The 10905-nt window shown below is 55.5% G+C and overlaps 1 pseudogene; it reads left to right on the top strand.

The window, feature by feature from the left end:
* The first annotated feature begins 1074 nt into the window (after positions 1-1074).
* On the top strand, positions 1075-10813 carry LOC114898886 (annotated as a pseudogene).
* Positions 10814-10905: the final 92 nt, after the last annotated feature.

Here is a 10905-nt window from a genome sequence, read left to right on the forward strand (position 1 = left end):
CCTCTTTCTCTTCTTCCCCCATCCTTCCCAGGCCACAGTGAGCTGGTAAGTGAAGCTCCTGCCTGCTGCCAGCCACCAGCCAAGCCTGGCCTTGTGGACAACAAGGAGAACCCCAGGCAAGTTGCCTGCACCCAGGATGAGGAAGGGGATGCAGGAGCCAGATCTGCAAAGGCTGCTGGGCAGGCCTCCAGAGCCTTGGGTGAGTCCAGAATGGGGGTGGGACTCCCTGGTGCTGCCCTGGATCTCCTTACTCCCAGGGCAGCCTGGTGCCAGCCATGACACCACCCCCAGCCTCCACCCTGTGCCATGAAGCAGACTTGGGGGAGCAGTGCCCAGAGGGTGGCATGGGGCTCAGGGCCCAAGACAAGTCAGAGCTGTGTGGAGGCAAATCCCCAGAGGCCCAAGCTGGGAGTAAGGGGGTGGGGGGGCCCCTCCCTCCCTGTGACCTCAGACCTGGAGGCTGGGCCAGTGGGGGTGAGGTGAAGTGGGGAGAGTTGGTGTTCAATTCTATTCTAGAAAGAAGGGGTGTTTCCTAGGAGCAAAGGGGACGACTGAGGCTTGGGACCGTGGTCCAGAAGGAAGGTGAAGAGCTGTGACCTTGGATTGGTCACTGTAATTCCTTTGTGTCATCTGTAAAATGGAGATAACAAGAGCACCCGCTCACTTCTGGGTTGTAACAAGTAAATGCGTGTAAAATATTTAGCACTGGGCCAGGCACTGAATTAAGGGCCCAGCAAATGTTGGCTACTGACTTTGTCGCTGTTGTTACTTATGGTAGTGGTGGTGTTTCTGGGGCTGAGAGCGAGTGGAGAGGAGGGAGAAGGGTCGCAGATCGCGCCGACAGCGCCTCCATTGTTGCGCTTTATATTTAGCCAGTGGTGGGCGGGCGGGTGGGCGGAAGGAGGGGCGGCCCAGCTGGGCTGGTGGAGAAGTTCCTGGCACCTGCACCTGCGCCGGGGTCCTCTCACCCGCACTCCGGTCCTGTTGCGCCCAGGACGGCGATGGTGCCGAGGACAAGGACCGGAGGACGACCGTCTCTGCGCGTCCCGCGGCAGCATTTGTGTCCCAGACTCCGGGGGCAACATTTTCCGCGACTGGAAAACCGAAATCGGTGAGACTGGGGCCAGACAGGACTCTTACCCCCACTTCACCGCTTCACTCAGGCAGCCAGAGTAGCCCACCCACAGTCCCCCTCTTACAGTGAGGAAAGAGAGGTCTTACCTCCGCGAGGAATCCCGTGGCATCTCTGGTCCTTTTCTTGCAATGGGCAGTTCCTCCTTTGAGCTAAGCCCAGTCGCTCTTGCTGTGGCGCGAACTTCCCTTTTTTTTTTTTTTTAATTTATTTATTTGGCTGTGCCGGGTCTTAGTTGTGACACGCGGACCTTCGTTGTCTCCTGCGGGACCTTTAGTTGCGACGCGCGGTATCGAACCCGCGCCCCCTCATTGGGAGCGCGGAGTCTTAACCACTGACCGCTAGGGAAGTCCGACGAACTATTTCCTTTAATTTGGGCTTTAGTGGGACTGATAAACCCAGCCCCCAACTCCCCACCCAGGGTGGAAGTGGGGTAGGGTGGGGCAGACCGTACCTAACTGCCCTTCTGCCCCCGCGATGGGACAGACTTCCTGCTTGTGAGGGAGGAGAAGCTGCGACCCCCGCGGCGGGCGTGGTGACAGCGACTCCTGCAGCGGAGCTGGCGTGAATAAGTTCCAGAGGAACCTGCGCGCGGCCGGGCAGCTCCTGGAGGAGGTGAGCGCAGCGGGGACGGGCTGCGCGGGCTCAGTCCCCGAGGCCGAGCACGGGCTTCCCTAACGAGCCCTGTGACCTGCGCAAGCGACTTCAGTACCTCATCTGTAAAATGGGCTTTACCGTAGCGTCAGCCCCATAGAGGGGCTGTGATGATTAAACTGGCGAGCGTGCAAAGCTCTCAGCCCAGGGCCTGCTCATTGGAGGTGCTCAATAAATGGGAACCAGCAGCCACTACTGTATGACTCCGGCCTACTCAGCGTCTGCGTCTGTCTCCACGTTTGTAAAATGAGGGTGCTAGTTCCCCCCTCGTTTGAATTTCAAACGAGGAAACGCAAATCAAAGCGCTTTTGAAGGTGGCCAAGGGCCCGCGCGCGCAGAACGGGAACTGTCACTCCCAGGCGGGATCATGAGAGGAGGGGCTCCGGGCTCTGGCCCATCCGGAGACCCCGGCCCTCCAAGGAGTAGTGTCTCGCCAAGCGCCGCGCCCTCGCCGTGTACTTCGCCAAGCTGTGCGCCCTGGGAGCTGCTGGCAGAGGAACTGAGCCAGCGTGTGCCGCTGTAGGTGGGAGGGACGAGCCGGGGCGAGGTCAGCCCGGGGGCGGAGTCTTCCCAGGTACCGGTGACCCTGCCCTAGTCCTGCAGGCCCGACGTAACCCGGACTCGGACGGCAGGGTGGGGGGAGCTACTGCGGCGCCTTCGCCTGCTGCAACCTCTGCAGCAACACGTGCCCAATAAGCCACTGGACTTTCCGCCGCTCCAAGCTGGACTTGTCTCGGGTGGGCGGGGCCTCCCGCAGAGGGGAGGGGCGCCAGCCGCAGGCTTAGCCAAATCGAGGCTCCATTGCTCCTCCTTGCTTTGCCAGAGAGGCAACTCCTGCTTAACTCACTTTAGGTCTCAGCCTTGTCCCTTCCGCAGCCTAGGGTTCAGGCCGTGCCCAAGCGGCTCCCCGTCCCTGATTCCCACGCGTTCAATGCCCCTCAGATGCTCACCTGGCTGCAAAACACCCAGCCCAGGCTGAGCTTTGTGGGGAGAAGGGCTCTCTGGTTTTAGCAGCTGGCACATTTTTTTAAAAATAAATTTATTTTACTTATTTATTTTTGGCTGCGTTGGGTCTTCGTTGCTGCACGCGGGCTTTCTCTAGCAGCCGCCAGCGGGGGCTACTCTCCGTTGCGGTGCGCGGGCTTCTCGTTGGGGTGGCTTCTTTTGTTGCGGAGCACGGGCTCTAGGCGCGCGGGCTTCAGTAGTTGTGGCTCGCGGGCTCAGTAGATGTGTCTCGCGGGCTCTAGAGCGCAGGCTCAGTAGTTGTGGCGCACGGGCTTAGTTGCTCCATGGCACGTGGGATCTTCCCCAGCCAGGGATCCAACCCGTGTCCCGTGCATTAGGCAGGTGGATTCTTAACCACTGTGCCACCAGGGAAGTCCAGCTGGCACGTTTTATCCCTGTGTCCCCAGCCTAGAGACTGCCCTCCCATCGTGTTAGGTCTCGCATTCGGCGGAGGGTTCAGCTTCTGACCCCTGCTCTGCTCACAGATTCCTGGGCAGGGCTTCCCATGACTCCTACTTCTCCAGTACCCAGAGGCACCAAGTGGTGAGACAACTGCCTGGGGAGGGTCCAGCTGGGACCTTATGGGGGCGGAGTTGATGCCAGAATTCTTTCTGACAGGTGGCAGAGATCCTGGCCCGAACAATCTATGGGAAAGAGAAACGTGCGGAGATGGTCATGGCCCGTCTGCTGACCGAGGGAGTCTACACTGCAGCCTTCCCACTGCGTGAGGTAGAGATGACACAAACCCAGCTTTCTTCCACTGCAGGGGCATCAGGAGAAAATTCTGGGACTTCCCTGCAGCCCTCCTGCCTTTCCTCTCCCTAGGGCCCCTGTGATCTGCCCGGGTACCAGGTGCCTGGTGCAGACCTCAACCCTCGACAATTGCTCTATTCATACTGGGCCTGCTGGGGGTGCTGGCAAAAGTACCAGCCCCTGCACCACATACAGGAGGACTTTGGGGACAAGGCAGCTATCTACTTTGCCTGGTTGGTGCATCTGGTGTTGGGGGTGAGGGCTGGGAGATGGGGTTGAGTACAGAGATGGAGGCTCATGAGCATTCCGTCCCCCCACATTCTGTCACCTACACAGCCTGGTTGCTGCTCTTGTGGGTACCCTGGTCTTTACCTCTGGCCTAGTTACCATGGGCACAAATGTACCAGCGTGATGACTGGGAGTGCTGGGGGGATGAGCTGCATGGGCTGGGTCAGCTGGCTGGTTGAGGATAGACCCTCCCAGGATGGGGTACCCTTTGCTCACAGGGAGGAGATCTGTGTGAGCAGGAGTTCCTTCCTCATGTGCTCACTCTGTGATACTTGTGCCACATGGAATATTTCTGAGATCTGCCCCGTGGCCAAGGTGAGCCAGGGAAGAGAGCAAGGGAATGGGTAGGTGTTTGGGACCCAGCACCTTGGGCCAGCTGCTGGGAAGGCAGTGTGCCCTCTCTCCCTCCTTTGCAGCTGGGCTATCTCTTTGACCATCTGGGAACTGTGTTCTTTAGCATCTTCATGTGCTTCTGGGCCACGGCCTTCCTGGAGCACTGGAGTAGCACCTTGGCCCACCACTGGGACTGCAGTGACTTCCAGGAAGAGGAGGTGACGCCCAGCTCAGCCCTCCAGGCCCAGAACTCTGCTTCCTGCGGTTCTCAGAGGCCATAAGGCATGCTGGGAACAGCTTGGACTCTGGAGTCCAGCATCCCAGGATCCAGATCTGACTCTTCCCTACAATTTTCCTGGGTCACTTTCCCACCCTCCCCTGACATCAGGATGATATAAGGTTTGGTGAAGTTAAATACTAGAGGCATTTAGAGGCTCAAAGAGAAACTCTTCCTGAAACAGGGAAGAAGGAGAGAAGCGTTCCACTCACCTACCCATCTAGCCATCCACCTGTCCATCCAAACATCTAATCATTGATCCTGAATCTGTTTGCTTTTCTCCATCTCCACTGCCACCCTCACTTTCCCCACCTCCTAGCCCCAGTCCAAACCACAATTCTCTCTTACCTGAACCCCTGCAGTAGCCTCCCAATATATCTCTCTGCTCTTATGTTTGCCCCCATTCAATCCATTCCCAGCTGCCAGGGCAATCTTTTTTTTTCTTTTTTCTGTACGCGGGCCTCTCGCTGTTGCGGCCTCTCCCGTTGCGGAGCACAGGCTCCGGACGCTCAGGCTCAGCGGCCATGGCTCACGGGCCCAGCCGCTCCGCGGCATGTGGGATCTTCCTGGACCGGGGCACGAACCCGTGTCCCCTGCATCGGCAGGCGGACTCTCAACAACTGCACCGCCAGGGAAGCCCCTGGGGCAATCTTTTGAAGATACGAATCACATCCTGAATTATCCTACTCAAAGCGTTCTAGTGGGTTCTCATATGCACTTGGAAAACTATCTAAGCCCCTCACAGCAGCCCACAGCCCTGTGTGATCTGGCTTCTGCCTAGTTCTCCTCCACTGGCTCCACTGGCTCCCTGCTGTTTCTTGAATAGGACAGGGTTATTTCCACCCCCAGAGCCTTGGCACTGGCTGTTCTCTGCTAGAACCTTCTTCCAGACTTTATATGGCCTACTGTTTGTCATTCATATCTTGACTTAAATGTCACCCTTTTAAAGAGGACTTTCTTGGGAATTCCCTGATGGCCAGTGGTTAGGACTCTGCACTCTCACTGCCAAGGGCCTGGGTTCAATCCCTGGTCGGGGAACTAAAACCCCACAAGCTGCGAGGGGGTGGCCAAAATAAATAAATAAATAAAAATAAAGAGACCTTCCTTGATCACCCAACCTGAAGAGGCTCCCTATCACTGTTTTAATCTCATCACAGCATTTATCACTACATTTTCTTGTTTATTGTTTTTTGTCTGTCCTCTGCCACTAGAATGTGAGCTCCAGAGACCTTGTGTGTGATGTTGCTGTCTCCCTAGGGCCCAGAACAGTCCCTAGCATATAGAAAGTGCTCATTAAACATTTGATGGGTGAATCTGTGAATCACAAATCTATCTCTCCACCTATCCATCTGTCCAGATATCCATAATGTAATCCATCCAACAGTTAGGGTTGACAAGAAGATAGAAACGAGACTAGTTATTTCAACAGAGAGGATTTAATATAAGGTATTGATTGGTTAAACAGTTCTGGAGGACTGAAAAAGCAGGAAGGAAAAACTGAAGTAACAAAGTCATTGTGAACGGCACCTCTTTTTTTTTTTTTTTTTAAGAAGATGTTGGGGGTAGGAGTTTATTAATTTATTTATTTTTGGCTGTGTTGGGTCTTCGTTTCTGTGTGAGGGCTTTCTCTAGTTGCAGCAAGCGGGGGCCACTCTTCATCGCGGTGCGCGGGCCTCTCACTATCGTGGCCTCTCTTGTTGCAGAGCACAGACTCCAGACGCGCAGGCTCAGTAGTTGTGGCTCACGGGCCTAGTTGCTCCGCGACATGTGGGACCCTCCAAGACCAGGGCTCGAACCCGTGTCCCCTGCATTAGCAGGCAGATTCTCAACCACTGCACCACCCGGCACCTCTTAGAGCAGTGAATTATACAACTCATGTGACTCAAAGAGTGGCCCTGCCTCTGCACACAGTCTCCTCCCCAACCCCTGCCGTGCTTCCCCTTCATTTTCCCATTACTTAGCACCTGTTTGTCTTTTAGGTCCTAGCTAAAATGTCATTTCCTCTGAGTGACCATCCCTGAAGACCAGTTTTCCTTCATATGAGTTATTCACAAGTACATATTTGTGTTCATTTATCTAATGTCCATCTCCCCAACTAGACTGTAAACTCTGTTAGGACTTAGATTTTGTCCATTTTGTTCATCATGTCATATCCAGTATCTACTGCAGAGTGTATGTGGTCGGTTAATAGTTATTGAATAACTAATACATTATCTATTCATCCACACATCCATCCATCTACCCATCCATCCTCATGTCCATCATCCATCCAAACACACCCTCATGTCCTCCTCCACCTAGACATCCATCCAGACATACATCCATCTGCCCATCTACCCACACATTTGTGCATTCACTTATAGAGATTTGCCTGTCTAGTTTGCCCACCCACCTGTCCACCTACTGCCACCCGTCCTTCAGACTATCCAGCCCTCTCCTACATGTGTATCCATTTGTTGTTTACTTCTCTGTCTACTCACCCACCCATCCACCCATCCATCCATCCATCCATCCATCCACAGGCTCTTAGCCAGGCCTTAGGGAAAAAAGGCCCTGCAGAAACAAAAATGAATCAGACCTCATTCCTGCATTTCCAGAGCTCCCTGTGCAAACAGGAAAAGGCAGGAGGCTTCCCCCACCCCAGGGTCATGACACCCAGACCCTTGGGCCCTGGGATGTACATTTCTGTTGCCCCCTCTGATAGGAGTGCCCACATCCAGAGTTTGCTGCCCTGGCCCCACAGATGGCCCAGAACCCAGTGACAGGCCTGAAGGAGCCCTACTTCCCACCCCACACCCATCTTCCCCGCCTACTTACCAGCTCTGCAGCCATCCTCATCATGGTGAGGGGGCATTGGGCCCTTGCTCTGGAAGGACTGTGCCCTCCAGGATGCGCTGGTGCCCTGGTGGACCTGCCTTCCAGCTCTGACAGCTCTCCCTGCTGGCCCCCAGCTCTGTGTGGTGATGATTTTCCTGGTGTCTGTCATCATTTACTGTGGCATCGTCAGCATTGCAATGTTCCACACGGCCAACTCTGTGCTCATGACCCAAGTGAGTGCCCCTTGGAGCAATGGAGGGTGGGACCACTGTTCCAGACTCTGGGCACAACGGGGGCATCCTCAAGTTCCTTCTGCCTCTCCACGTGGTTGGGCTCAAGGTGATAGCCATCACTCTGCCTCGGCTGGTAATGTTGCCAACATCGGCAGCACTGTGCTCTACCTGGTACTGATCCTCCTCCTGGGCCAGATCTACACCTCACTGGCTGAGCAACTCACCAGGTGGGATGAGTAAGGGCAGGAGATCGCAGGGGTGTCCTGGCATCACTTGGGAACTGTGAGCCCTGAGGCAGGGCTCCCTGCATCTCAGAGCCTGCAGCTCCTACCTTGGTGTCCCCAGCCTGCTCAGCCAACCTCAGATGAAGGTGGCCAGGGGGGCATGGTTGGCCTTAGGGGAAGGTGGATTGGGGACAGAAGCATATGAGCTGACCCAATGGGCTGGGCCTGCCCCCTTACACTCAATAAAACTCTGACCAGCTCTGCCTTTTTCCCAGAGATGCACAGAGCCCAGACCCTCCATGAAGATGCCTTCACTTTTAAAGTCTTCATCTTCCAGTTTGTCAATTTCTACTCCTCTCCTTTCTTTTTTTGTTTTTCTTGGCCACGCCACGCAGCATGCTGGATCTTCCCCAACCAGGGATAGAACCCATGTCCTCTGCACTGGGAGTGCAGAGCCTTAACCACTGGACCGCCAGGGGAGTCCATCTACTTCTCTCCCTTCTTTGTGGCATTCTTCAAAGGCAGGTGAGGACTCCCCCACCCACCCCCACCAACGCTGTCGACTCTCAGATGATTTGCCAGCAGAGTGGCAGCATCCTTGAGCCTCTAGATTTGTCTCTACCAAGGTCTTGACCTTGAAGTTGGTCCTTGATTTCCCTGGACTTCAATTTAAAAAAATATATATATATTTATTTATTTATTTTGGTTGTGCTGGGTCTTAGTTGCGGCAGGCAGGCTCCTTAGTTGTGGCTTGCAGGCTCCTTAGTTGTAGCATGCGAACTCTTAGTTGTGGCATGCACGTGGGATCTAGTTCCCTGACCAGGGATCGAACCTGGGCCCTCTGCATTGGGAGCATGGAGTCTGAACCGCTGCCCCAAGGAAATCCCTGGGCTTCAATTTTCTCAACTGTAATATTCCAGTGCATCATTGGGTAAATGTGAAACTCGAACACCTGCATTCATTCATTCACTCAACCTCCCATTGCTGACATTTGGCTTCATCACCATCTTTGTGGTCGCCTTTCCACTGAGCAGTCTGGACTGGATGCTGGGGACACAGAAATGAACCAGAGCTGGGCCTTCCCTCTAGGAGCTTCCAGTTTTTAACAAAGATGGGTCAGGAGTCCTCAAGGGCTAGACTCCCAGGAGGTGGTGGTGTTACTGTGTAATTGCCATTGTCATTTGACAGGAATGGGAGGGAGAATCACCAAAAGAACCACCCCTCCCCCCACCAGTAGCATGACTCCCTCTTCCTGGCCCAGAAATACCCAATTGACTTCTCATGGGTTGAGCAGTAGATATGGGCCATGGTCCCAACAGGCCTTGGGAACATAGCCTAGTTGGGGGCGGTGGGACAAGGCCTCCCAGCAGCCCGGTCACCAGAGTTATCTCTCAGTGGGTGGGCAGGGAGAGAGGTCAGCCTCAGCATGGAGTTTAGCTGTGGCCTGGCTCCAGAAGGGGTGGGCACATTGCCAACAGATGCGGTGGGTCTACAGGTTTGTGGGATACCCTGGTGAGCATGGCAGGCTGCTTGGCATGTGGAACGAGGACGTGAGTATCCTTAGAGAGCCAGCTCTTGAGGGACGGTGGGGGGCATCACACCCTCAGGTCTGGCAGGGCAGGATCTGCCTCTGGGGCCTCCAAGGAGTAGGGGGCCAGCCCCTAAGCCCTGAGTAAGGTGCTGTGTGTCTGCCAATCACAGCGAGCCTGGAGGCTGACTTCTCGAGCTTGCGCAACAGCTCTTCATCATCACAGTGGGCAAACAGCTGGTCAGCAACGTGCAGGAGTTTGTTGTGCTGTGAGCGCAGGGGATGATCTGGGGGTTGGGCCTAGTCAGGCTGGGGCAGGGGGCCTTTATGAGAGCAAAGCAGAAACCGCCCCCCACCATGGGGGTCAGGACCCTGGAACATAAGTCCTAGTTCTGCCTCCTGTAAGCTCTGGCTTTGCTTCTCTCTAAGCCTCACTTTGCTCACTTGTACAATGGGGACAATAATACCTCTCCAAGAGAGTTGAGTGGATTAAATGATATGCTGAACAGGAAAGAGGAGGGCTTTCTGTTAGCATTTTAGATTGGGGAAGGGCTTTCAGAGACCGAGAATGGCCATGTAGGAAGCACAGAGTTTAAGAGCCCTGGACTCTGGAGTCTAACGAACAGGACTTGAGCTCTGGTTGCACCATTTACAACTTGGGGAGCCTTGGGCCAGGTCTCTGAGTCTCCATTTCCTCCTCTGTAAAGTGTAAATAATCATGGTGCCTATCTTTAAGGGAGTGGGAGGATAGAAATGGCATTGTCTTGTCCCAGGAAGCTGAAGACCTGGCAGCAGAAGAGACACCTGGCCGGGCTGCAGGACACCCAGATCAGGCAGGAGCAGCGGCACTGGGAAGAGGACTGTGAGCTCATTGAGTTCAAGGGCCAGTTTGATGAATACCTGGAGATGGGTGAGCAGTGGCCCAGCAGTACCAGGCCCAGCAGGGTTCCTGGGGGCCTGGCCCAGCAGGGGAGGTGACCCCAGGCCTGACACTCCCCAACTCCAGTGCTGCAGTCTAGGTTCATCACCATCTTCGTGGCAGCCTTCCCACCGGCACCCCTATTTGCTCTGCTCAACAACTGGGTGGAGATCCGACCGGACACCCAGAAGTTCTGTGCGAGTACTGGCGGCTGGTGGCTGAGCAGACCCGGCTGCTCCTGCGTGAAGCCATTGCCTACCTTTCTGTCATCGTGAATGTGAGGAGAGGGGGGTAAGGAGGGAAATACAGGGTCAGAGGGGGAAATGAAGATCAGAGACTGGGAGGAGGCTCGGGAATAGGGAAATGGGGGCTGAGGGTGGAAATCAGGGTGAGAGATTGGGAAATAGGGGCAGAAGGCTAGGATCCTCGGGCACAGGCTCCTGCCTGCGGGAGTGGGGCTGGACCTGGGCGGGGATGAGTTAGGAGACTGGGCCCTGAAAGGCGGGACGGCCTTCCTGTGAAGCCCCCTTGCAGGCTTTCCTCATGGCCTTCACCTCGGACTTCCTGCCACGTCTCCTATACCAGTAACACCACAGCCAGCTGTGCGGCTACGTCAACTTCATGCTGGCGCCCGCACCCCCTGCTTACCTTGCCTAGGGCAACCACACGCCCTGCAGGTGGGAGAACCACCGGCCGGGGCTGAACGCGGTGGGGCGGGGCCTGCTTGGGAGGGGCGGGGCCC

This window comes from Monodon monoceros, unplaced genomic scaffold, assembly GCF_005190385.1.
Source record: "Monodon monoceros isolate NGI ecotype Baffin Bay Population unplaced genomic scaffold, NGI_Narwhal_1 Super_Scaffold_18, whole genome shotgun sequence".
Classification (NCBI taxonomy): domain Eukaryota; kingdom Metazoa; phylum Chordata; class Mammalia; order Artiodactyla; family Monodontidae; genus Monodon; species Monodon monoceros.